The sequence below is a fragment of the Trachypithecus francoisi genome, unplaced genomic scaffold (assembly GCF_009764315.1).
Source record: "Trachypithecus francoisi isolate TF-2019V2 unplaced genomic scaffold, Tfra_2.0 Lachesis_group13, whole genome shotgun sequence".
NCBI classification, from domain to species: Eukaryota; Metazoa; Chordata; class Mammalia; order Primates; family Cercopithecidae; genus Trachypithecus; species Trachypithecus francoisi.
The window spans coordinates 9,123,702-9,149,525 of NW_022681458.1; the positions used below are offsets into that span (position 1 = coordinate 9,123,702).

General features: G+C 43.3%; 1 protein-coding gene and 1 non-coding gene across 3 annotated transcripts in view; one reads left to right on the plus strand and one right to left on the minus strand.

Moving 5' to 3' along the window:
• PDE6D (phosphodiesterase 6D) overlaps positions 1–25,824 on the plus strand; it is a 66,009-nt gene that overhangs the window by 12,954 nt on the left and 27,231 nt on the right. The window lies entirely within an intron of this gene.
• LOC117095464 lies at positions 12,526–12,635 on the minus strand. Its single transcript, XR_004442005.1, has one exon. It is a non-coding gene; the product is annotated as a U6 spliceosomal RNA (small nuclear RNA).

Consider the following 25,824-nt stretch of genomic DNA (forward strand, 5'->3'; position numbering starts at 1 on the left):
CTACTCGGGAGGCTGAGGCAGGAGAATGGCGTGAACCCGGGAGGCGGAGCTTGCAGTGAGCTGAGATCCGGTCACTGCACTCCAGCCTGGGAGACCGAGCGAGACTCTGTCTCAAAAAAAAAAAAAAAAAAAAAATGTGGTCCCATCTGTGGTCCCAGCTATTCAGGAGGCTGAGGCAGGAGGATCACTTGAGCTCAGGAATTCGAGGCTACAGTGAGCTATGATTGTGTCTCTTCATTCCAGCCTGGGCAACAGAGCAAGACCCCATCTCTACAAACTATATGTGTGTGTGTGTGTATGTATGTGTGTGTATGTGTATATATACATATCTGTGTGTGTGTATATATGTATGTATCTGTGTGTATGTATGTGTGTGTGTGTGTGAGAAAGAGCAAATTGTAGGATAGTCATAACTATGCCATGTGTGGCACTGCTACCTAGGTGACTACTCTGTGTGAAAAGTATAGTTCTTCACCAGGTCACTGATAAAGATTAAGAAAAAGGGACTAAATCTGAGATTCAGCATTTTCATGAAATAGGAAGTGAGAAATGTAACTGTAAGCCTTAATTTATTTTGAGCCATCTGCCTAAGGAGCAAAGACAAGGGAACCAGAAGAGCTGTATTCTGGTCATAGTGCTGCCACTTGCCATTCATTCAGACATTTGTTAATAGAATCTGTACGTGGTATATCATCTGCTAAACCAAAGAGATAGAAAATGATAAATCAGGCCAGGCGCAGTGGCTCACGCCTGTAATCCCAACATTTTGGGAGGCCAAGGCGAGCGGATCACCTGAGGCCGGGAGTTGGAGACCAGCCTGACCAATATGATGAAACCCTGTCACCACTAAAAATACAAAAGTGAGCCGGGCATGGTAGCATGTACCTATAATCCCAGCTACTCGGGAGGCTGAGACAGGAGAATCGCTTAAACCCAGGAGGAAGAGGTTGCAGTGAGCTGAGATCATGCCATTGCCCTCCAGCCTGGGCAACAAGAGCGAAACTCCATCTCAAAAAAAGAAAATGATAAACCAGTTTCCATGACCAAGTAACTTATATAAGGGAGAGAGAAAGAGACCATAACAATCAGAATACAATGTGTGAAGTACCTAGTAGTATCAAGTGCTGTGAAAACTCAGAGAAAGGATGACTACTACTAGGGGTGTTGTGGAAGACTTCAAGAATTATCACTTGAGGTCGGGTGCGGTGGCTCATGCCCGTAATCCCAGAACTTTGGGAGGCCGAGGCGGGTGCATCACTTGAAGTCAGGAGTTGGAGACCAGCCTGGCCAAAATGGTAAAACCGTGTCTCTACTAAAAATACAAAAATTATCTGGGTGTGGTGTTGCACGCTTGTAATCCCAGCTACCCGAGAGGCTGAGGCAGGAGAATCGCTTGAACCTGGGTAGAGGTTGCAGTGAGCCAAGATCATGCCACCGCACTGCAGCGTGTATGACAGAGGGAGACTCCATCTCAACAACAACAACAAAGGATTATCACTTGAATAGGATCTTAAAAGATGAGGTGGTGCCTAGTTTAATCTTTATGATAGTAGGGAGTAACAGAGAGGAAGGGAAGTATTTCAAGAGTGAGTTGGAGTCAGGAATGAGGAAGGATAAGGACCAAACAAATCCTTGGAATTCATCAAAATTTTATTCATTAATGATATTTAAGAATCAGCTGAGAGTCCCATGATACCTTATAGGTCATTGTGATCTTTTAACAATAGATAGTGGCAGGGTACAGTGGCTCATACCTGTAATCCCAACACTTTGGGAGGCTAAGGTGTATGGATCCCTTGAGCTCAGGAGTTTGAGACCAGCCTGGGCAACATAGTGAAACCCTGTCTCTACCAAAAATACAAAAATTAGCTAGGCTTGGTAGCGTGTGCCTGTAGTCCCACCTACTCGGGAGGCTGGGGTAGGAGTATCGTTTGAGCCCAGGAGGCAGAGGTTGCAGTGAGCCAAGATTGTGCCACTGGCTACTGCACTCCATCCTGGGCCACAGAGCAAGACCCTGTCTGGAAAAAAAAAAAAAACAATAAAGAAAGTATAATTTTTCAAGATTAGAAAATGAATAAAATATATGAGGAAAGAAAGCAAGAATAGATTTCTCTTTCAAGAAATCTGGTGACCTAAGAAAGCAGATATTAGGGGAGCAGCTTGAGTGGGTAGATATAATTCATTACATAATGGAAATCACTTATTTAAGCCATCTGACTTTGTACAAGTCACTTAATATCTGTAAAACAAGGATAATGCAGCCAGGCGCCGTGGCTCACTCCGTAATCCCAGCACTTTGGGAGGCCGAGTAGGATGGATCATGAGGTCAGGAGATGGAAACCATCCTGGCTAATACGGTGAAACCCCGTCTCTACTAAAAATACAAAAAATTAGCCGAGCATGGTGGCGGGCGCCTGTAGTCCCAGCTACTCAGGAGGCTGAGGCAAGAGAATGGCGTGAACCTGCGAGGTGGAGCTTGCAGTGAGCCGAGATCGCATCACTGCACTCCAGCCTAGGCAACAGAGTGAGACTCCGTCTCCAAAAAAAAAAAAAGCAAGGATAATGCATGCTGTTTGATGGAGATGTTATGAAATTTGAATGAAATAATACATGCCAACTCAATTTAAAAACCATAGCTCTTCAAATTCACTATGCTTGCTATTACATTATTACAATCATTATTTACCTTTGCTTTAAAGTTTAGCATTGCGATCTCTTTTGTAAATTTATAGATTTCATGTGTCAGGATATCAGAAAAGTCAGAGCCTTACTGATTGTTTTTTACTTCAGCTTAGATACCTGAAAGCCCTTTTTCATAATTCTGGGAATTAATTGTGGCTCTTGGAGTGACAACAGAAGAAACCCCCCAGATGACACTTATTAGCTGGAAAACCAAAATCATCTTTGACTTTGCTTTTTTTTTTGAGACGGAGTCTTGCTCTGTTGCCCAGGCTGGAGTAGTGCAGTGGCGTGATCTCGGCTCCCTGCAACCTCCACCTCCCGGATTCCAGCAATCTCCTGCCTCAGCCTCCCGAGTAGCTAGGATCACAGGCATGTGCTACCACGCCCAACTGATTTTTGTATTTTTAGTAGAGACAGTGTTTCAGTTGGCCAAACTGGTCTCAAACTCCTGACCTCAGGTGATCCACCCTTCTCGGCCTTCCAAAGTGCTGGGATTACAGGCATGAGCCACCCTGCCCAGCCAGCTTTTTTTTTTAAGGGTTATAATTTGAAGGAGTTGAGTTTCTTCCCAATACTATAGCATTTTTTAAAAACTGGGTGAAATTCAGGCATCTCTGGATGTAGATTTTGATAGGATTCAAGGCAATATCCCTGTGCCTCGAAATAACCCGAAAGAAACAGTGGCCCTTTTGGGAACATGCCCTTGGGAAAAGGCCTTGTATTATCTCTTCTTCAATCAGGAGGTGCTGGGAAGCAAATAAAAGTGCAAAAGGACCTCTAAGAATCTCTTTGGATATGTCTCTTCTAGCTTGTTTCTGACCAGTTCCAGGCACATAACTGTACATGTCAGTAGGATAATGGGCTGACTAGAAAAAGAAAGGTTTGTTTTATTGTTTGACTTTGCTAGGGAGAAGACTGTGTTGTGTTTCATAATACTGATCTTTTTCTCATTACTAAATTACTTGCCTCCACTGTTTCCCAGGCCAGTTTGAATTTTGATTGTATACTTTCCAAGCACAGTAACTTTGCCAGCACAAGAGTATTATTTCACAGGGATATCACCACTGATTACAATGCTGCATATTATGTTTCAAGGATACTGAAACCTGGGTTCTCAGAGATCCATTTATGTTTTCTCACCTTATCCCCCATAAATGGGAAAATCACTGGGAAATTATTGGGTGGAGAAATGCATTTAAATGGCCGTGAATTAGAATTGGTCGTTAAGTAGGTACTACAGGCAGAATGCTCTGTGTAACCAACACTAAGGCAGAAGCATAAGAGGGCTCTGACTAAGTGGTATTTAAGAATTAATGAAGAAAGTGGGAGTAAGAGAAGGAAATGAGTTCAGAAAGGAAACAAGGAGGAGAGAGTTTGAGAAGGGAGAGATCATAAAGGCAGAGTGTGAAAAGATAGAGAACAGGAGGAAAAAACCCACAACCAAAAACTATGAAAACAGAGTAAAGAAGGACAGCCCTGTAATGAAAATGCTCAGGATACCACCAAATAGAAACTCCCTTTGTTTACTGCTAGTCATTGCAGCTGCTTCCACCCCAAAGTAATGAGAAGGGAGAGGTTTTTCTTTATGCCTGTGACCTTGATTTTGAAGCTTTGCCTCATACTGCTCTGGTCTGCCATAGTAGACATTAGCATATATCATTATATGCTTAGTCAGCCATTTTGCCTGAAAAATATACTTACCTTGAAATTACTCAGAGCCACATGCCCATATATAATTTATGAGGACTCTGTCAAGTCATGAATTCAGACTTAATGCAGAATGGGCTTTTAAATTCTAATATATTGTTACTTGCAATTCAGCTGACTGACTTAGCTGTTCCCCTTAGGGAGAGTGGAGGTTTTTTGGTTGGTTGGTGGGTTGGTTTTTGCTTTTTTTTTTTTTCTTTCTGAGTTTCAGGTTTAGGCAGTTGCCCCCCTCCCACTTTTTTTTTTTTTTTTTTTTTTTTTTTTTGAGATAGTATCTTGCTTTGCCACCAGGCTGAAGTGCGGTGGTAAGATCATGGCTCACTGCACCCTTGAAATCCTGGGCTCAAGCAGTCCTCCTGCCTCAGCTTTCTGAGTAGCTGGAACTACAGACACGCACCACTGTATGGCTAATTTGTCTTGTCTTTTTTTTTTTTCCCCCTTCGGTAGAGATGGAATCTCACTATGTTGCCCAGGCTGGTCTTGGATTCCTGGGCTCAAGCAGTCTTCCTGCTTTGGCCTCCCAAAGTGTTGGTATAACAGGCATTTGCCACTGTGCCCCAGCCTAGATTGCCCTTTCTACAGTCTACTAGACCCTAAAAGCATTTCTTCTGGTTGCTCAGCCTGAAGAGAATTCTTATGAACTTGCCCTCTATTGCTTAGTGTAGTTCAACACATATTTGAGTGCCAGTTACATGCTGAGCACTGAGAAGAGAAGGATAAATAATATATTTATTTGACTTACAACTTGTAGAATTTGACTTGCAAACTAATATATTCTTGGTACTCTCCAAAAAGTACTATGACACAGGTATAAACAAGTGGCCAGGATAGGAGCTGATGCTATAACAAACAACACTCTGGAGAATGGAATGTATGGCAGAGACTGGACTCAGTGTCTTCCTCCAGTAAGCCTTGATTTGCCCTCTTGACTTCTTCACCTGAGGCATATAGCAATTTGTTAAACCTGCTGGCCTCCTGGTTGCCTGTTGATTTCCTGTTCTTTATCAAACTATCCTTTCTGTTGACAGCCTTTCTTATCTCACCCTTCTCTGTTGTCCTTTTAACCTATTAATAGCTCATTAGAAAAAAATTAATATTCCCCAGACCTACTTACAAAGCCTAAACTTTCTGTGTTCCTCAAAAATGTGTACAAAGATGGAAGGAGTTTTTGTTGTTGGAGGCAGGGTCTCACTCTGTTGCCCAGGCTGTAGTGCAGTGGCACAGTCTTGCCCTCAGCCTCTCAAGTAGCTGGGATTAAAGGCACACACCACCACATGTAGCTAATTTTTTGTTGTTGTTGTTGAGACACAGTCTCACTATATTGCCCAGGCTGGTATCAAACTCCTGGGTTCAAGCGATCCTCCTACCTTGGCCTCCTAAAGTGCTGGGATTACAAGCTTGAGCCACTACACCTGGCAAGACTTTTTATTGAACACTCACATAAGACTAAGACCTTGTCAAGAGCAAAAGTCTTATCTTACTCTTCCTGTTTCCTAGAACAATGCTGCTTAAACTATAGCTGTCAAAGAATTGGGTTTTTACTTCTAATCCTTCATAGACCAATATTTTTGTAAAATACAGTGAGATTCATTATTAGAAAAATAACAAAGCCAGGCCTGGGTGGCTCAAGCTTGTAATCCTAGCACTTTGGGAGGCCAAAGTGGGAGGATCACTTGAGCCCAGGAATTCAAGACCAGCCTGAGCAACACAGACTCTGTCTCAACAAAAAAAAAAAATTAAAAATTATCCAGGCACGGTGGCATGCCTGTAGTCCCAGCTACTCAAGAGGCTGAAGCAGGAAGATCACTTGAGCCCAGGAGTATGGGGTTACAGTGAGCTGTGATCACATCACTGCACCCCAGCCTAAGCAACAGAGTGAGACCCTGTCTCTAAAAAAAAAAGGACGGGCGCGGTGGCTCAAGCCTGTAATCCCAGCACTTTGGGAGGCCGAGACGGGCGGATCACGAGGTCAGGAGATCGAGACCATCCTGGCTAACACGGTGAAACCCCGTCTTTACTAAAAAAATACAAAAAATTGGCCGGGCAAGGTGGCAGTCGCCTGTAGTCCCAGCTACTCAGGAGGCTGAGGCAGGAGAATGGCATGAACCCGGGAGGCGGAGCTTGCAGTGAGCTGAGATCTGGCCACAGCACTCCAGCCTGGGCAGCGGAGCGAGACTCCGTCTCAAAAAAAAAAAAAAAAAGGTTTTAAAAAATGACATAAAAGGTTTTAAAAATTATTATTGAAATCAACAAATTATTCTGCTGTATTGTTATTAAAAACTTTACACACGTGTCACAGGCTGGTAGCAAATGGATTTATAGACCAGGACCAGTCTGTGGGCCACATTCTGAGTGGTACAGCTGTGGAATCCCCAATATTTGCACCCAATACACAGTACCTCAATACATATTTGTGCAGTAAATACGTGAATGAGACGATTGGAATGATTGTAGTAGTAGGCAAGGAAAAAAGGAGAATAGAAGCTCTCTTTGGAGAGTTGGAGGGAAATGATTAAGTGAGAAACTCAGGATTACTGCAATAATGCTGTCCTCCATGTAAAACAAACTTTTTGTCATCATTCACTCGGAATACTGTTCCTTTGGCTCTCTATCAAGACAGATAAATACTAATAAATCCTCTGTCTGAATTTATGCAAAATATAGTTTTGATCATGCTGAATATGTAAAACTTGCTCTAAATGACTGCACAAAGATGTCAACCTATTTATTTAAACTAGCTCTCATGCCGGGCGCGGTGGCTCAAGCCTGTAATCCCAGCACTTTGGGAGGCCGAGATGGGCGGATCACGAGGTCAGGAGATCAAGACCATCCTGGCTAACACGGTGAAACCCCGTCTCTACTAAAAATACAAAAACTAGCCGGGCGAGGTGGCGGGCGCCTGTAGTCCCAGCTACTCGGGAGGCTGAGGCAGGAGAATGGCGTAAACCCGGGAGGCGGAGCTTGCAGTGAGCTGAGATCTGGCCACTTCAGTCCGGGCGACAGAGCGAGACTCCGCCTCAAAAAAAAAAATAAAAATAAAAAAATAAATAAACTAGCTCTCATGAGCAGATCTATAGTCAGCTAGGATTAATTTCAAATATTGACAACTGCTCTTAGAACCAGTGCATTTTTCCATGTTGCGGTACGGACCATACTGCCAAATGCTTTCTCTGCCTGCGATTTTCTTTTTTCTTTTTTTTTTTTTTTTTTTTTTTTTTTTTAGTAGAGATGGGATCTCACTACGTTTTCCAGTCTGGTCTTGAACTCCTGGGCTCAGGTGATCCTCCTAGCTTGGCCTCCCAAAGTGCTGAGATTACAGGTGTGAGCCACTGCACCTAAGATCTCTGAGATTTTCTTGTTTCCTCTGTGTCCTCTCAGAAGATTAGCTGAATAGGGTAAGAAATATTTTTATGAAAAGCTTTGACACAAGCCTTCTGTGTCCATTAGGATAAGTTTGGGTTGCTTACAACACTACAAGTCTTCAGTTCTTAAAACCAAATTGTTAGGCGAGGCGCGGTGGCTCACACCTGTAATCCCTGCACTTTGAGAGGCCGAGGCAGGTGGATCACTTGAGGTCAGGAGTTCGAGACCAGCCTGGCCAACAGGGTGAAACCTTGTCCCTACTAAAAATACAAAAATTAGCTGGGCATGGTGATGCCCACCTGTAATCCCAGCTACTCAGGAGGCTGAGGCAGGAGAATCACTTGAACCCAGGAGGCAGAGATTGCAGTGAGCCGAGATCACACTATTGCACTCCAGCCTGGGCAACAGAGCAAGGCTGTCTGAAAAGAAAAAAAAAAGTCCTTGAGTCTGCTTCAGATTAAAAAAATATATCATGGTTTCATTCAAGGGATAGGAAAGAGGAGGTCTACTTTTTAATAGCCACATATACAGCTATACTCAATGGAGATCATTATTTTGAAATATTTAAGCTCAAAATATTTAAGTGCAAGTTACAACAGGGAAGTTTTGTTGTAAATGGAATTTTGTTTTCAATGTGGGTCAGTACAAAGTCAATAACTCAATACATCATCTTCCTTCTCTACTAAGCATATCCCCAAGAGAACATTGTTAGGAAGGGCAAAAGGGCCATTTCCATGGTATATTTGACGGAGTCTGCTTGCCTTTCTCACCGTCTCATCAGTTCCCTCAGCTCTTCTTCTAGCCCTGGAAGAATGTCGTCACAAAAGTACCCAGGACCCTGCAGTTCCCTGGAGCCTTTGTGTTCTCAAGGGTATGTAGTGTGAACAGACCTCTATCTGAATGTTAGCTATGTTATTTAGCAGCTGTGAGTTCCTGAGAAAGATATTTGACTGCTGGGAGCACCACTATTTTATGTGGGTATGAGTATTAAATAAGATTGAAAAATAAAAAAGAGGGGCTGTTAGCACAGCACGTAACATATATATTGAAAATGGGTACTCAAATATTAGCTCTTTTACCCTGCCTCTTGTTTCTTTGAGGACTACCTTTAAACTATGAATATAGCTAGATGCCAGATAAGGCTAGAAATATTGTTCACCTTTGTCCTGGCCTTATACTGTTTGCAGTTAAGTTAAACAAGACTGTTAGAAAGCTAGCCCTGAGAAATGCAAAATAGTTAAGACTTTATCTGTCTGCATTGATAATGAACCATAGGTTAAGAATTATTGATTTATAGCCATTTTTGGGCTAATACAATGAATGAGATTTCCCTTTAGCCTTTGGAGATTTTATAGAAATGGTCTCAGAAGAGAGACCACAACCTTAGTCTTAGACTCATTTCTGTCTCCATTCTAATGTATTCATGAACCAAGTTATCAGGCAACACTCTATCACTTGAATATGGAAGAGATCATTCTCTCAACTGATATTAGATCTGTTAGCTGGACATTGTTACAGCTTTATCCCCTTTATTATATAAATTGATGTGGTTCAGTAATTTCTGGAAAACTTGCCTGAGCTAGAAAATAGTGTCACTAGGCTTGCAGCATGTCCTTTTTATAAATATGCCTTTTACCCATTAAGGGTATATAAAAAAGATTAAAAATCAAGGGCCCAAAAAGTATATGGGTTTTGACCTGTGGCATACACTAGCAGCATAATCTGATCTGGCATCTTGTATCCTGTAGCATTTGGAAATGCCTTTCTCATCTCATGTCCTAGAGGAACTACTTGTCTTGTACCATAAGTGTAGGGATCATGACTTATTCATCTTATATCCCTCAGTCTCTCCCTGGTACAAATTGGGTATGCAGGATAGTTGGAGGTGTCATATAAAGTTAAAAATCATGGATGTTAGAATCAGGCAGTCAAAAACCAACTTGACCACTTATTGACTTTGTGACCTTTGAGCAATGAAATGAAGCAAAAACTTACCATCCTCAAACCACAGATTCCTCATCCATGTAAGAGCTATAATGATAATGCCTATTTCATAGGGTTATATGGATTAATTTATACGTGAATAATATCTAAATTATTAGGATAGTATCTAGTACTCAGTACATCTTAGCCATCATCATTGTACAGTAAATAGATACTGAATGTGAAGACTGCATACATTTCTGCCAGAGTTTCGTATACCTAAGTGATCTGTAACACAAATCATGTTACAAACAGAATTCTTTCCATATCTTGGTAAAGTCTTTGCCTTACTTTCTTCTATTGATTTATACAGAAATTTACTTGGATGTGACCCCTTTGATAAGGACCAGCTGATAAAGTATACCAGCTGATTCAAATAATTGCTCCAGCTAATTTACATAAGGTTTTCCTGTTTTACTGTTCCTAGAAATTATTTTGAAGGTATGAAAGTCTGGTAGTGATTTATGAATATCTTTACATTAAATGTTTACCTTATTGTTCTAAGAAATACTAAACATTTCTCATTTCTGTGTGAAGGCCCTCAGGAGAAAAACACTTTTTTCCCGTTTTGGGGGCTATATCTCTAGCCTGCCTGGAAGTTTAGAAATTCCCAGAAGGATATTGCCAAGAATCCGCAAAGGGATGCCATGTTTGAGCTTCTTGCCATTCTCATTGCTTACAAGAGAAGCATTTGGGCAGTAATTCACTGTTTGTTGTTAGTTCCTAAAGCACTGCCAGGGGAGACTTATACTCCTGGGGCCTCTTCATGTCCCCAGGAGGGAGTTGATGGAAGATGGTTATTAATCTACACCAACTTCAGTTTATTAGCTTTTCTGCTTCCCAAACATGTTTTTGGCAGAGAGGTAGATTCCACAGATCCCTTTATAGTGCTTCTCTATCCCTTTCCAGCACTGTAGCCAAGGGTTTATTTTTTCCATAACAATTTTTTAGATATTTGCTCTTTTTCTCTCACTGCCTACTCCTCTTCTCCCCCATGTTTGCTTGCTTTCCTTTGTACACACAAATACATAAGCTCCAATGGCTGTTTTTCCCCCTAAAAAATGTTTTATTCAAAACCTTTCCCATCTCCAAAATCTTATTTCCTAGAAATATCTTTTTCCCTTTTTTTCTCTTTAAAATTGCTTTTTTTTTTTTCATTTTGAGACAGGGTCTCACTGTGTCGCCCAGGCTGGAATGCAGTGGCATGAACCCAGCTCACTGCAGCCTTGACATCTGGGCTCAAGCAATCCTCCCACCTCGGTTTCCCAAATAGCTGGGACCACAGGCATGCGCCATCATGCCCAGCTAATTTTTTTTATTTTTTATTTTTTTTAATAGAGATGAGGTCTCCCTATGTTACCCAGGCTGGTCTCGAACTTCTGGCCTCAACCATTCTTCCTGCCTCAGCCTCCCAAAGTGCTGGGACTACAAGCATGAGCCACCATGCCTGGCCTAGAAACATCTTTTAATTCCCAGCCTTAACCCTTTGTTCATCCATTGTGGACCACCCCTCCCTGTCTGCTGGTATAGAGTATGGGCTTTAGTGGCTATAATTTTTTTCTTTTCACTCTTTATGAGAGTTTTCTTTCCTAGTACCCTAAAACTACTCAAAGTATGGTCCCTGGGGCAGTAGCATTGGCATCATCTGGGAGCTGGTTAGAAATGCAGAATCTCAGGTCCCGCCCCAACCTACTGAACCAGAATCTGTATTTTAACAAGATCTCCAGATGATTGGTATGCAAATGAAAATTTAAGAAATCCCTGTTGTAAATCACCTTTTGCTCAAGAGTCAGGGATTAGGGGACACTTTGTCAAGTAGTGATTCTCCACCCTGGCTTCAGTGGAATCACTTGGGGAACTCTGAAAAATAGTGATGCCTGGGTTCCACCTCCAGAGATTCTAATTGGTCTGAAAGATCAGGTCCGGGAATCAGGAGGTTTAGAAGTTCCCCCAAGTGATTCTGATAGTCAGCCAAGGCTGAGAACCACTGTTGTATATGATTCTTATAATTTGCCCTAGCTTCTTAGAATACAAGGTAGATATAAGTTGATGTGGTCAGATGCAGTGGCTCGTGCCTATAATCCCAGCACTTTGGGAGGCCAAGGTAGGGGCATCACTTGAGCCCAGGAGTTTGAGACCTGCCTAGGCAACATAGTGAGACCTTGTCTCTACAAAAAAAAAAAAAAAATTAGCTGGGGGTGCCTGTAGTCCTAGCTACTCAGGAGGCCAAGCCAGGAGGATCCCTCGAACCCAACAGTTTGAAGCTACAGTAAGCCATGTGCACTACTGCACCATCTAACTACCTGTCTGTCTGTCTATCTAAGATGCCGTTTTAGACAGACAGGTAGGTAGGTAGGTAGATAGGCAAAGCTAATAACTAAAAAACTCCTTTACAGTTACATTTATTGGGGAGAAGCATATGTGCATTAAAAATTAGAAATATGGCCAGGCGCGCTGGCTCAAGCCTGTAATCCCAGCACTTTGGGAGACCGAGATGGGCGGATCATGAGGTCAGGAGATCGAGACCATCCTGGCTAACACAGTGAAACCCCGTCTCTACTAAAAAATACAAAAAACTAGCCGGGCGAGGTGGCGGGCACCTGTAGTCCCAGCTATTTGTGAGGCCGAGGCAGGAGAATAGCGTAAACCCAGGAGGCGGAGCCTGCAGTGAGCTGAGATCCGGCTCACTGCACTCCAGCCTGGGCCACAGAGCGAGACTCCGTCTCAAAAAAAAAAAAAAAAATTAGAAATATGTACATCAAAATATTAAACCCAGTAATCTCTGGGTTATAAGATTACAGTTATTTCTGTTTTGTCCTTTGTTTTCTTTTTTTTAAGGGGCCATGCTTATCTTCTCTGTATCATTCCAATTTTAGTATATGTGCTGCCCAAGCAAGCACTGTCCTCTATTTTCCAAACTTTCTATAACAGTCATTCCTGGCCGGGCGCGGTGGCTCAAGCCTGTAATCCCAGCACTTTAGGAGGCCGAGACGGGCGGATCACGAGGTCAGGAGATCGAGACCATCCTGGCGAACACGGTGAAACCCCGTCTCTACTAAAAATACAAAAAACTAGCCGGGCGAGGTGGTGGGCGCCTGTAGTCCCAGCTACTTGGGAGGCTGAGGCAGGAGAATGGCGTAAACCTGGGAGATGGAGCTTGCAGTGAGCTGAGATCCGGCCACTGCACTCCAGTCCGGGCGACAGAGCGAGACTCTGCCTCAAAAAAAAAAAAAACAGTCATTCCTTTGGTAAAGGAAATATATGTGTAAATATACTTTTTAATAACTGTGATCACATTATACGTGTTTTGTAAACTGCTTTTTAATTAAAAAATATTCTTCCTGTTCACATATCAGTACATTATGAACATACCATTAAACATTATTAGTTAGGCTTTTATATTGTTTAAAGTGAATCCTGACCCAAGATAACTGAATTTTTACCTTAATTTTATTTACATACTGATACGGGGTTTTTAAGAAATTGACTGTTTAGCCGGGCGCAGTGGCTCACGCCTGTAACCCCAGTACTTTGGGAGGCTGAGGCGGGCAGATCACCTGAGGTCGGGAGTTCGAGACTAGCCTGGCCAAGATGGTGAAACCCTGTCTCTACTAAATACAAAAATTAGCTGGGCATGGTCGCACGCTCCCATAATCCCACCTACTGGGGAGGCTGAGGCAGGAGAATTGCTTGAACCTGGGAGGTGGAGGTTAGAGTGAGCCGAGATCATGCCATTTGTACTCCAGCCTGGGCAACAGAGCAAAACTCCATCTAAAGAAAATAAATAGGCCGGGCGCGGTGGCTCAAGCCTGTAATCCCAGCACTTTGGGAGGCCGAGACGGGCGGATCACGAGGTCAGGAGATCGAGACCATCCTGGCTAACATGGTGAAACCCCGTCTCTACTAAAAAATACAAAAAACTAGCCGGGCGACATGGCGGGCGCCTGTAGTCCCAGCTGCTTGGGAGGCTGAGACAGGAGAATGGCGTAAACCCAGGAGGCGGAGCTTGCCGTGAGCTGAGACCCGGCCACTGCACTCCAGCCTGGGCGGCAGAGCGAGACTCCGTCTCAAAAAAAAAAAAAAAAAAAAAAAAAGAAAATAAATAAATTGTTTAATTCTTGAACCTTTTAGTGTTTGGAAATTGCCCTGGTCCACAGGAGGGGACATGTTTAAAAGGAGATGTCAGGCCGGGCAGGGTGGCTCAAGCCTGTAATCCCAGCACTTTGGGAGGCCGAGACGGGCGGATCACGAGGTCAGGAGATCAAGACCATCCTGGCTAACCCGGTAAAACCCCGTCTCTACTAAAAATACAAAAAACTAGCCGGGCGAGGTGGCGGGCACCTGTAGTCCCAGCTACTCCGGAGGCTGAGGCAGGAGAATGGCGTGAACCCGGGAGGCGGAGCTTACAGTGAGCTGAGATCCGGCCACTGCACTCCAGCCCAGGCGACAGAGCAAGACTCTGTCTCAAAAAAAAAAAAAAAAGGAGATGTCTGTTGGGAGGCCAAGTTGCTTAAGCCCAGGAGTTCAAAACCAGCCTGAGCAACATGGCAAAACCCTGTCTCTACTAAATATATAAAAAATTAGCCAGGTGTGGTGGCACACATCTGTAGTCCCACGTACTCAGGAGGCTGAGGTGGGAGGATCACCTGAGCCCAGGAAGTTGAGGCTGCAGTGAGCTATGATCGTACCACTGTACGCCAGCCTGGGCAATGGGAGTGAGACCCTGTCTCAAAAAAAGAAAAGATATCTGGAAGTGAGGTTAGATCAGCCCTTCTGTAAGGCTTTTACAACAGTAGTCAGTTGAATACTATCTTTTTTTTTTTTTTTTTTTTGAGCACTTAAACCTAACACACAGAGCTTGACTTCACTTTCTCAGAAGATGCTTCACCATAGGGAATTTTTTTTTTTTTTTTTTTTTTTTTTTTTTGAGACGGAGTCTCGCTCTGCCACCCAGGCTAGAGTGCAGTGGCCGGATCTCGGCTCACTGCAAGCTCCGCCTCCTGGGTTCACGTCATTCTCCTGCCTCAGTCTCCCGAGTAGCTGGGACTACAGGCGCCCGCCACCTCGCCCGGCTAGTTTTTTTTTGTATTTTTTTAGTAGAGACGGGGGTTTCAGCTTGTTAGCCAGGATGGTCTCGATCTCCTGACCTCGTGATCCACCTGTCTCGGCCTCCCAAAGTGCTGGGATTACAGGCTTGAGCCACCGCGCCCGGCCTTTTTTTGTATTTTTTAGTAGAGACGGGGTTTCACCGTGTTAGCCAGGATGGTCTCGATCTCCTGACCTCGTGATCCGCCCGTCTCGGCCTCCCAAAGTGCTGGGATTACAGGCTTGAGCCACCGCGCCCGGCCCACCACAGGGAATGCTTAATGATGTTTGGATTGCAACCTGTGGCTGGAATTATATTTCTAAACTTTCTCTTTAAATCTTTGGTTTAGGGCCAGGTGTGGTGGCTCATGCCTATAATCTCAACACTTTGGGAGGCCAAGGTAGGTGGATCACTTGAGGCCAGGAGATAGAGATCAGCCTAGAACAACAGAGGGAGACCCTGTCTCTCAAAAAAAAAAAAAAAAGCTGGGTGTAGTAGTTTGCACCCGTGATCCTAGCTTCCCAAGAAGCTGAGGTGGGAAGAATTGCTGGCACCCAGGAGTTCAAAGCTGCAGTGAGCTTCATTTGTGCCATTGCACTCCAGCCTGGGCGGCAGAGTGAGACCCTGTCTTTAATAAATAAATGAACCTTTGATTTGGTTGGAATTGTGCTTCAAGACAACCAATATCTCTTACAGTTTGAGTTTCCTCTGCATTAATATGTACATTATGATATGGAAAGCTGGAAAATCCTTAGAGCAACATCTTGTAAACCTCAGTGGTGTATGATGGCCAAGCTATGTTGTAATCAAATAAAGTCAAGTATATCTTCTTTCCCAAACCTTTGGGAATAAATACCACTCCAACAACTTCAACAAAAGAAATGATCTGCCCCCAAAACTATTCTGTTCTTGCCCCAGTCTGCTTGCATTATAGGGGAAGAGAGTAATTTTGCTAGTGGTCTCTTTATGATGAAAAGGAAAGAGACATGTTCTTTAATTAGGGAACTTTTATAAAGATACACAGTGGCTTATTCTGCAGGACAAAAGCTCTGTCGTCACATTTTTACCTCTTTTAAACATTGCTCTACCAGAATCTGTATATAAAAGTTTCAGAAATGAGGGCCGGGCACGGTGGCTCAAGCCTGTAATCCCAGCACTTTGGGAGGCCGAGACGGGCGGATCACAAGGTCAGGAGATCGAGATCATCCTGGATAACACAGTGAAACCCCGTCTCTACTAAAAAATACAAAAAACTAGCCGGGCGAGGTGGCGGGCGCCTGTAATCCCAGCTACTCGGGAGGCTGAGGCAGGAGAATGGCATAAACCCGGGAGGCGGAGCTTGCAGTGAGCTGAGATCCGGCCACTGCACTCCAGCCCAGGCGACAGAGCGAGACTCTGTCTCAAAAAAAAAAAAAAAAAGTTTCAGAAATGCACAATTTTTATTTTCAGAGAAATAGGCTTTATATATGTAATTTTTTTTTTTTTTTTTTGAGATGGAGTTTTGCTCTTGTTGCCCAGGCTGGAGTGCAATGGCACGATCTCAGCTCACTGCAACCTCCGCCTCCCAGATTCAAGTAGTTCTCCTGCCTCAGCCTCCTAAGTAGCTGGGATTACAGGCATGCGCCACCAACTAATTTTGTATTTTCAGTAGAGATGGGGTTTCTCCATGTTGGTCAGGCTGGTCTCAAACTCCCGACCTCAGGTGATCCACCCGCCTCAGCCTCCCAAAGTGCTGGGATTACAGGTGTAAGCCACCATGCCCGGCCTAGGCCTAATATTTTATTTACAGAGTTGAATTCTAACAGAGCTTTTAAACTTAGCATTCTTGAGAAGAAAGATTACAAGGCACGTCATGACCTAAAGTCTTCAGAAGTTGTACTTATTGGTACCTTAAGGATGTAGGTTCCTTTGAGTAGTGTTTGATCTGAGTTTATGCCTTAACCTGAGACTGTGGCCCCATCGACTTTGGGTATCTTGTCTAGGTATGCAAATCAGGAAGAGATGAGACACCTGGGTATGGCACAGTGCTGAAAAATGATACAAGTTAGTGAGTGGATATTCAGCTTCAGAGGCATGTTTTAGACACTGATATTTATCTTATCTCACAGGGCCTGATCACAGGCAAGCTGAAGATGGTACTTTGTACAAGCCTCCATTATAGATAGTCCTTCTCATATTGCATTGCAATTATTTTACCTGGTGGTTTCCCTACCTGGAGAAGAACTCCAGGGACCAGTGCAGGAACCATGTCTTATTAATCATAGTATATCCTGGCCCTGAGCCTAACACTCATAAGTGTTCAGTAAATGTTGGGCAAATGAAATGTCCAATTCAGCTTATAATCAAAACGGTCATATACAAATCCAGATTAATTTGACCTTTGTTTTTTCTTTTATACCAATTATGTGATGATCATTACTTAATACCAATAAGTCTTTACACTATTGTACCTAACTAGTCTTTTTTTAAAAATGTAGGCCGGGCGCGGTGGCTCGAGCCTGTAATCCCAGCACTTTGGGAGGCTGAGACGGGCGGATCACGAGGTCAGGAGATCGAGACCATCCTGGCTAACACGGTGAAACCCCGTCTCTACTAAAAAAATACAAAAAACTAGCCGGGCGAGGTGGCGGGCGCCTGTAGTCCCAGCTACTCGGGAGGCTGAGGCAGGAGAATGGCGTGAACCCGGGAGGCGGAGCTTGCAGTGAGCTGAGATCCGGCCACTGCACTCCAGCCTGGGCGACAGAGTGAGACTCTGTCTCAAAAAAAAAAAAAAAAAAGTAGAACAACTGTGAAGTTGGTAACTATTCTGCAGGAAAGATGGAGAAAAATAATTAAGAAACTTTAAACCTAACATTATATCAAAATTTGAGGACTAGATTTTTTTTGTTGTTTTTGTTTTTGAGACAGGGTGTCATGCTGTGGCCCATGCTAGAGTGCAGTGGTGCATTCTCGGCTTCAGTCTTTGCCTCCTGGGCTCAAGCAGTCCTCCCGACTCAGCCTCCCGAGTAACTGGGACTACAAGCGCATGCTACTATGCCAGGCTAATTTTTGTCTTTTTTGTAGAGATGGAGTTTCATCATGTTGTCCAGGCTAGTCTTGAATTCCTGAGCCCAAGGAATTCACCCTCCTTGGCCTCCCGAAGTGCTGGAATGATAGGCCTCAACCACCATGCCCAGCCAGATTTTTAAATTTTTTTTATTTTTAGAGACAGGGTCTCACTCTGCCACCCATACTGGCGGGCAGTGGCACTATCATAGCTCAGGGCAGCTGTGGAACTCTGAGACTCAAGCAATCCTTCCACTTCGGCCTTCCCAAGTGCTGGAATTACAGGCATAAACCACTGTACCTACCCAAGGATTAGATTTTTAGACTTGATTTATCTGACGATGTGTGTATACTATACTGCCTGTCAGTATAGTACCTTGACTCTTAAATAAGATATGAAAACACAAAATTAAAGAGTATTTCTCGAGCCGGGCTCAATGGCTCACACCTGAAATCCCAGCACTTTGGGAGGCTGAGCCAGGTGGATCACGAGGTCAAGAGTTCGAGACCAGCCGGGCCAACATGGTGAGACCCCATTTCTACTAAAAACACAAAAATTAGCTGGGCATGGTGGTGCATGCCTGTAATCCCAGCTACTCAGGAGGCTGAGGCAGGAGAGTCGCTTGAACCCAGGAGGCAGAGGTTGCAGTGAGCCAAGATCGCACCATTGCACTCCAGCCTGGGCGACAGAGCAAGACTCCGTCTCAGAAAAAAAAATAATAATAATATGTCTCTGGGCCTGGTGTGGTGGCTCACACCTGTAATCCCAGCACTTTGAGAGGCCAGGATGGAGGATCCCTTGAGACCAGGAGTTCAAACCCAGCCTGGGAAACATAGCAAGACTCTATCTCTGTTTAATATATATATATATATATATATTATATATTTTATATATATATATCTGTCTCTGTTTAATATATAATATATAATATATATATATCACTGGCCACAAATGCTAATATATTCGGTAAATTAAATGAGTGAGATACATGTTTCATTTTTGGATACGTAGCAAAGTTATTGCCCTAGAGTTTTATTTTGGTTTCTTAACCATTAGTCAAAAACTATCTGTAGTTGTCAGCTTGGAATTTGTTCATCCTAAGTAATAGTTTTTTTAGTTTTAAAAAGAGAGGCTGGGCAAGGTGGCCCATGCCTATAATTCCAATGCTTTGGGGAGGTCAAGGTAGGAGGATCGCTTTAGCCTAGGAGTTTGAGACCAGCCTGGGCAACATAGTGAGATCCTGTCTCTACAACAAATTGGGTGCAATAGCATATGCCTGTAGCCCCAGTTACTCAGGAGGCTAAGGTGGAAGATTGCTTGAGCCCGAGAGTCCAAGGCTGCAGTGAGCTGAGATCACACTACTGCACTCCAGCCTAGGTGACAGTGTGAGACCTGTCTCAAAAAATACATATATATACAATTTAAGATTGGTCCAGAATATATACTACATTTCAGTATGTGCCAAATTGCTATTTAAAATGAGTTCCAGCCAGGCACCGTAGCTCCCGCCTATAATCCCAGCACTTTGGGAGGCTGAGGCAGGTGAACTGCTTGAGCTCAGGAGTTTGCAACCAGCCTGGGCAACATGGCAAAACCCCATCTCTACCAAAAAAAAAAAAAAATTTTTTTTTAAGATGGAGTCTCGCTCTGTTGCCCAGGCTGGAGTGCAGTGGCACAATCTCAGCTCACTGCAACCTCCGCCTCCCTGGTTCAAGCAGTTCTCGTGCCTCAGCCTCCCGAGTAGCTTGGATCACAGGCATCTGCTACCACGCCCTGCTATTTTTGTATTTTTAGTAGAGATGGTGGTTCACCATGTTGATTAGGCTGGTCTCGAACTCCTGACCTCAGGTAATCCACCCGCCTCAGCCTCCCAAAGTGCTGGAATTACAGGCATAATCCCCCGCACCCAGCCAAAAAAAATGTTTTTAAAAGATCAAGAGGCCACACATGTCCAGGCTGGATGTAATGGCTCACGCCTGTAATCCCAGCACTTCGGGAGGCCAAGACAGGTAGATCATCTGAGGTCAGGAGTTCAAGACCAGCCTGGCCAACATGGCAAAACTCCATCCATCTCTACCAAAAATACAAAAATGAGCTGGGCATGGTGGTGGGGGTTGTAATCCCACCTACTTAGGAGGCTGAGGCAGGAGAATCGCTTCAGCCTGGGAGGCAGAGGTTACAGTGAGCTGAGATCACACCACTGCATTCCATCCTAGGTGACAGAGTGAGACTCCATCTCAAAAAAAAAAAAAAAAAAAAAAAAAAAACCAAAAGTATTGCCTGGATCTTTATCCCACTATTTCCCAGCTCTTTAATATTAAGGTTTTTAATATTTGTAAAACTTAGTTTTCTCATCTGGAAAATGAAGTAATAGATGTAATGAGACCCAATTTACAGGATTTTATATATGTAAAGACCCTAATACAGGGCTTGGCACACTGACTGTAATGACATGAAGTCAAGTATGAGGAAAAAACACCTGAATATTAAAAGTTTAAATGTAAGAGAAAAATAATAGTGCACAAAAGCTAGTAAGAAAGCCTATATACTCAGAGAAAAGAGTACATTTGGACAATATTAATACTAATCTAGTGAGTACTTACTGTGTTCCAGATGTTCTGTTATTTTTATACATGGCATCTTACTGAATCTTCACAAAAATCATGTCTTTATTACATTACAGAGTTGAGGCAAACTAAGCCATAAGAAAGCCCAAGACCACTTAACTGTTAAATGGCAGAGCCATGATTATACCCAGGGCTATGAGACTACACCTGTGCTTTAACTACATTGAATACTGATGGGAGGAGAGGGAGTGAAACTAATGTGAAAGAATGCCAGAATATGGATAAGTGAAAAGAGAGGAGAGGAAATCAAGAGGAGGAAAAACAAAAAAGGTTTGAAGAGATGTTGTCACATATAGGGACAGGTTATAGTGATTGATCTTCTTTGGCTGGAGCAGGTGTTTTTTCAGGTGGAGACAACCTGCACAATTAAGGATGTTGATCTAGGGTGTCTAGACTTGATCCAGTGAGGGGAGAAGCATTGAAAGGTTTTGAGCAGGAAGGTGACATGATACAAGTGATATTTGAGAAAAATTAGTTTGGCAGCAGCATGCAGACTGGATTGGAATGGAGAGGGAGATAAAGCAGTTCGGCAGTTCTTGCAGAAGTTCAACAATAATGTGGAAACATGACAGTGCATTTCAGTGGAAGAAATATCAGGACCTGGTGACTATCTGGAAAGGAAGGTCAGGGGAGGTCATGAAAGGCAATGTCTAAAGGCACAAAGCTTTCTGGCAATTTTGGCATGAAAATAATGTCACCTCCTTCACCAGATTAGAAACCTTGAGAATAGGCTGTAAGTGGCTCCCTGACTCTTCTGTAAACTTCCTGTTTTCCCAAAATGCAGATTCCTCCAGGCACCAGTCCCTTCTGGTGTTGTCATCTCCTTTCTTTATATTCCACCCAGTTCTCCTCAACACCACTGCTGTCCTGTCAGAAAGCCCTTTCCATTATAAACAAAATCCCCTACCTCATGGAGCTCTTCATGGAGCCCTCCTTCCATCTTCCTACCCTCACTGAAACCTTACCCTCCCCCATGGAGGCAGCCTCCTCAGGAACCCTCTGGGAACTCAGCTGCTTCTCCTTCACTTTCTCTAAGGGATGGGCTCAGGGGGCCAGTCTGACAGGTGAAAATTTGCATTTCCCTCATATTTTGCCTAGTGCTCTTTTGAGATGTTTGTCTTTTTCTTATCATATATAAGTGCTTATTATAAAGACTTTGTCTCTTTGCTTGTCATATTATAAATATTTTTCTAGTTTTCATTTGACTTACCTTCGTTTACCATGATTTTGAGTTACAAAAGATTTTCTGTTTTTACTTTTGAACTACTTTTTAAATTAAGTTTAATTATTCAGGTAATAATTATCCTTGTAAAAAATTACAATAGGGCTGGGCACTGTGGCTCACACCTGTAATCCCAGCACTTTGGGAGGCCGAGACAGGAGGATCGCTTGAAGCCAAGAGTTCAAGAGCAGCCTGAGCAACATAGTGATACCCTGTCTCCACAAAATATATATATTTTTTTTAATTACAACTATTTATTTATTTATTTCTGAGACAGAGTCTTGCTCTGTTGCCCAGGCTGGAGTGCAGTGGTGCAATCTCGGCTCACAGCAACCTCCACCTCCTGGGTTCAAGCAGTTCTCCTGCCTCAGCCTCCTGAGTAGCTGGGATTATAGGCATGCACCACCATGCCCAGCTAATTTTTTTGTATTTTTAGTAAAGACACAGTTTCACCATATTGGCCAGGCTGGTCTCGAACTCCTGACCTCATAATCTCATAATCCACCCACCTCAGCCTCCCAAAGTGCTAGGATTACAGACGTGAGCCACCACGCCCAGCTAATTACAACCAATTTTATTTGAGTCTCTCTAGAGACAGTTTCACTATGTTGCCTAGGCTGGTCTTGAACTCCTGGGCTCAAGGGATCCTCCCACTTCCATCTCCCAAGGTTCTAGGATTGCAGGTGTGAGCCACCACACCTAGCCTGAGACTCTTTATTAAATTTTGTTTTGTAATAATTTTTTACAATTGTATTTATATTTGAGGGAGATGGGATTTTACCATGTTGCCCAAGCTGGCCTCAAACTCCTGGGCTCACGGGATCCTCTCACCTTGGTCTCCCAGATAGCTAGGATTATAGGTGCTCACCACCATACCCAGCATCAATTGAGTATCTTTTGACCTCTATCCCAAACCCTACTCCCCCAACTCAGATCCGGAACTTATTTTATGGAATTATATACTTTAATCTTTATTATTTCTTCTTTTGCTTTTCTCCTTAGAGAGGTCTTCCTCATCCTCACTTAGGTCACATAAGTATTCACCTGTATTTTCTTTGCATCTAAAGAAATTGGCCAGTTGGAACATATTATAGTGTGTAGTGTGACATAACCATTTTTCTTAACTGATTTGAAATGTAGCATATATAAAAGTCTTATTAACATCACTCAAGTCATACCTAGGTTTTCTAGTATATCAGTATGTATTTTTATGCTATTAGTATTAATAGTATCATACTATTGTAGCTTGAAGTATACTTTAGTATATGAATGTGCACCACTACCACCTACATATTGGACGTTAACTTTTCCATTTCATCCTTGAGGTTCTTAAAGGGCCTCCTTTTAACCACCTCCTTCACCAGACTGTTACCAACTCTTTTCTTCTCTCTAAAATATAATTGCTTTTCTCCCTTGAATGCCTTAATTTTTAGAAAGTACCATTGTTTTCTGGTTACCTGGGTTCAAAACCACTACCATCAGCAGCTCTCTCCGCAACTATTAACTCATCTGCATCTTTCCACTACCCTAAAATCTGTAATTCTCAGGGTGAGAAATAAACACCCTGGCAACAGAGGACAAGAAACGGAATTTCCAAAAACTCCTCTTAGTCCTTTGAGCAATTCCTCTTTAATTTCACTTGCCTCATTTCTCTATTGAAATTTTGTAATGATGTTACTGGAATATTGTTTACTCTGATATTACTAAGGAAAAAAAGCTAAGGTTGAAACATAAATAAAGTAAAACAATGGGATATCGAAGGCCACTAAGAAAAGCACAGTTTTAGACCAGTCTGGGCAACATAGTGAAACCTCATCTCTACAAAAAATACAAAATTAGCTCAGGGTGGTGGCGCACGCCTGATCCCATCTCCCCAGGAGACTGAGGCAGAAGGATCACTTAAGCTCTGGAAATAGAGACTGCAGTAAGCTGACATCGTGCTGCTGCACTCTAGCCTGGACGACAGAGTGAGACTCTGTCTCGAAAGAAAGAAAGAGAGAGAGAGAGAGAGAGAGGGAGGGAGGGAGGGAGAGAGAGAGAGAGAGAGAAAGAGGAAGGAAGGAAGGAAGGAAGGAAGGAAGGAAGGAAGGAAGGAAGGGAAAAGAAAGCACAGCCTTAGAGTTTTGAAATATCTTAGAAACAAGTGGCCCTCTGGTGTGGATGTACATATGGGTATCTTTGCCTATTTTTTTTTTTTTATTTTTAACTGTTTGTTTTTTGAGACGGAGTCTAGCTTTGTCACCCAGGCTGGAGTGCAGAGGCGTGATCTCAGCTCACTGCAACCTCTGCCTCTCGGGTTCAAGCGATTCTCCTGCCTCAGCCTCCTGAGCAGCTGGGATTACAGGCGCCACCACAATGCCCCACTAATTTTTGTATTTTTAGTAGAGATGGGATTTCACCGTGCTGACCAAGTTAGTCTCAAACTCCTGACCTCGTGATCCACCACCTGCCTTGGCCTCCCAAAAGTGCTGGGATTACAAGCGTGAGCCAACACGCCCAGTCCTTTTTTTTTTTTTTTTTTAACAGAGTTTTGCTCTGTCTGCCAGGCTGGAATACAGTGGTGCAATCTCGGCTCACTGCAGCCTCCACCTTCTGGGTTCAAGCGATTCTCATGCCTCAGCCTCTCAAGTAACTGGGACTACGGGCATGCGCCACCACACCCGGCTAATTTTTGTATTTTTAGTAGAGATGGGGTTTCACCATGTTGGCCAGGCTGGTCTCGAACTCCTGACCTCAGGTGATCTGCCCACCTTTGCCTTTCAAAGTGCTAGGATTACAGATGTGAGCAACCATGCCCAGCCAACTGTATTTTGAAATAATTTTAGACTCACAAGACATTGCAAAAAAGTACAATGAGTGTTCATGTACCTTTCATCCACTGTCCCTCAATGATAACATCTTACTGATATTATGCCATTATCAAAACCAGGTAATTGACATTGGTACAGTATCATTAACTACTGTCTTACTGGGATAACATAAACATATGCTTTGTAATTAGCCTGAGTGTTTACTTGTAAATAACCATGCAAAACAGTCATAGAACCAGCTGCTTTTCAGGTATTTTATTTATAGCCAGACTTAGCTATGTGCATGAAAAGAAAAATGTGAGAAGTTGAGCAAATAAAAGGGTCAGAGGAACTTAATGGACTTCCCTGCCACAGCTAGCTCTTCCTTTTGTTCTTTCCTCAGACAGATACATCAGCATTCCCCAAGTAGCCAACCAAAAGTTTCACGGATAGCAGATTACTTGTCCTGTTGGGTGTGTTCTGTGTCCAGTTTGACCATTTCCAGGGGAGGAGCAAAATCAAGTTAAGCAAGGGAGGGAATCTGTAGCCTCTACTGTTGTTACAAGTCAAAAGCAAACCCCATAGCCCTCCCCTGTGGCTTCAGACTGAGACAAAGGAAAATAATGTCGACAGAAACAAATTAACAGAAGCCACCTCTGCCCACCATTACTAATATATCATAGAATTTCAGGTTCTCTTGGTCACACAGAATTAGTGCTGCCCTGGAAATTGTTTCAGCTACAGATAGTTTGGTCTTGGCCCTTGCTTGAGGCAGTATTGAAAGTGTATGCTTATTATCACGTGTGGTTGATAAAACTGTGATGCATTTCATATTCTTTGGCTTGAAAGAAATGTAACTTATAAAGATGTCAGAATTTTTTTTTTTTTTTTTTTTTTTTTTTGAGATGGAGTCTCACTCTCACCCAGGCTGGAGTGCAGTGGCGCAATCTTGGCTCACTACAACCTCTGCCTTCTGGGTTCAAGCGATTCTTCTGCCTCAACCTCCCAAGTAGCTGGGATTACAGACATGCACCACCACACCCTGCTAATTTTTGTATTTTTAGTAGGGACAGTAGGGACAGAGTTTCACTGTGTTGTTGAGGCTGGTCTCAAACTCCTGACCTCAAGTGACCTGCCGGCCTTGACCTCCCAAAGTGCTGGGATTACAGGCGTGAGGCAGTACGCCCAGCCAATTTTTTTTTTTTTTTTTTGAGATGGAGTCTTGCTCTGTTGCCCAGGCTAAAGTGCAATCACACAATCTCTGCTCACTGCAAGCTCCACCTCCTGGGTTCACGCCATTCTCCTGCCTCAGCCTCCCG